We start from the raw sequence: 2,588 nt of genomic DNA on the forward strand, positions 1-2,588 counted from the left end.
AAACTTCCGATCATCATTGTTCTTCATCTTTTCTTCTCAAATCGACCATGGCTCTAGGCAAAGCACCCTTCCAATGGATGTTGCAGGTCGACTTCGCAGACTTTGATGAACACGCTGGAGATAAAAACAAGGATGTTCTTCAATCTCTAAGAGATTCGAGGTTGGAGGAGTTCTTATCTGGTCCATTCATCGTATTTCCGACGGCGGTAATAGAGTTTCTGGCGACGGCGACGCTAACAAAGAGGAAGGTCTCCGCCACCGTCAACGGCAAGGAAATTCTGATCACTGAGGAGTTATTTTCTGAAGCCCTCGGTCTGCCCAACACCGGTTTGGATCTCAAAACCGATCTAACCGATGCAGAGTCCAATGCGGTCCGGTTGGTGATATCGGCTAAAGATCAGGAACTGGTGATTCACTCAAGCCGGAAGAACAAGCTGAAACCGGAGTTCAGGTGGCTGCTGAACATCATCGCTCGATCTATTTAGGGAAGAGGAGGTAACTTCGATAACCTGACGAAAATTAAGCTCAAAATGATGATGGCCATTGTCCGCGGTGACAAGGTAGATTGGGGAGCCGTCATCTTCGAAGAATTCTGTGAAATGGTGATTCAGAAGGATGGCCGGGTTCAGGCCTTCGCAATGCAGATTGTCAAGATTTTCAAGTTTCTCATGTTAGATCTTGGTGAAGGTGAACCGCTCCCACCTAACAATATTCTCAACTCCGAGTCGATGATTGAGAAGCCCGACAAAGCGGTCAAGCCGAAGTCTTCCAGAACGAAGTCTTCAAAAGGGACCAGTTCTTCTGCTCCGGCTGAAGAAAATTCAAAACAAGATAAACCGAAGAGAAAGGCGGTTGAAGCCGAAACCGCACAAGAAAAGAAGGGGAGGAAGAAGTCTTCTGCAAAGAAGAGCTACAGCAAGCCGGCTGACTCCGAGAAAACCCTCTCCTCGGATAATCTACCGAAGAGAACCGGAGACGTCTTCCAGCCCATCCCCATCAATACCGTTCATCCCACTCCTGTTGACTCTCAATCACCAAGGCAAACCGAACCCTCGGGGAGCCACAAAACCGAGTCAGCATCAAAGGAGGAAGTAGAGGTAAGTATCAACTCTGAAAACTCCAAGTCCCCGAGCAAAAAGATCGACGAGGTAATAGCCGACGTAGGCTTAAATACCTCTGAAGCTATTGAGGACATAGTCCAAAATATTGCAAGGGAAACCGAAGACGATGTGTCAAGTCGTCGTAAGTCAGTTGAACAGGTTGAGATACCCGATCAAAGTGAAATTCATCCGGTCGAAGAAACGGCCAAAACTGCAAACATTACTCCTCCAGCTCAGGAGAGTAACTCTGAAGAACAGGAACCATCCGGTTCTGCAGGGAACAATTCAGTCCAGATGTCACAACAAACCAATCGGCTCAAGATGGGCCAACCGATTCAACATTCATACCTGAAGGGTCAGTTCAGGTTAACAAAGGAAAAGAGGTTCTTGTTGAAGATTCGACGGTGACGGGAAAAGGTACTCTACAAACCGGCTCCCAACTAGAGATCTTAACCGGGGACAAGGTCACTCTTTCAGCAGAACAAGAGGAGGAAATGTTCGAGGGGCTCATTAGGGACATGAACAGAAGTGCCAGTGATGTGATATCACCATACCTCCTATGGGTACAACTTCGTTGTGAAACAAAGCTGTCAGATATGATTCCAGGGATGAGCGGTAACAAACACTGGGAGAAACTCATTAAATTAGAAGAAATGGCCATCAAGCTGGCACACACCAACCTTATCCAACCCGCCTTCAGCAAAACCGCGGTAATTCGCGAATACGCTCGATTACAAGCAGTAGAGGATGCATTAAAGGAAGTGGAAGGAGCAACGCTAACTCCGATTGAAATGAGAATGACTGAACGGTTTCATCCGGTGCGGGAAAAGCTCCTGAAAAGTCTTGACCATCTTGATGCACAATGGAGAAACGGATGCCGACACCAACTAAGCAATGCCGACCTATATCAGAGTAAGCCCTTCTTTGCTGCCGGGGAGACATCCAGGACAGCGGAAAACCGGGAACGAGATCCTCCTCAAAATATTAAGGCTCCGGAACTTGATCAGATAAAGTAGGCGGTAATCGACACCCTTGAGTCGTGTCTTGGAAACTACAACACTGCAACCGATGAGAGGATTGCAATAGCTGAAGCGAATTTGTCAAACACTATACAGGGATCTGTTTAAACCGAAATAGCCAACACCGTTCAAACATCTATCAAATCCATGATAGATGAGGCTGTGCAAACCTCTGTCAAATCCTTGATCGTAGAATCCATTCAAACCGCAACCGCTCCTCTAGTAGATATGCTGCAGGCCATAGCTCTTCAAATTGGGGAGTTGTCCAAACTCCAAGTAAGCAAAACTCAAGAGAAAATCGAGTCTGACGCCGAAACCGCTAAGAGGCTACAAGACGAAGAAAGGGAAAGGGAACGGTTGCAGAAGGAACTTGAGGAGAAAGATCTTGAGTTTGCCCAGAAATGCAACGAGGAAGAACAGGCAGCTACCCATGAACTCATGCCAGCTCAACCGTCACATACTATGAAAA

Source organism: Impatiens glandulifera, chromosome 6 (genome assembly GCF_907164915.1).
Source record: "Impatiens glandulifera chromosome 6, dImpGla2.1, whole genome shotgun sequence".
Taxonomy (NCBI): Eukaryota; Viridiplantae; Streptophyta; class Magnoliopsida; order Ericales; family Balsaminaceae; genus Impatiens; species Impatiens glandulifera.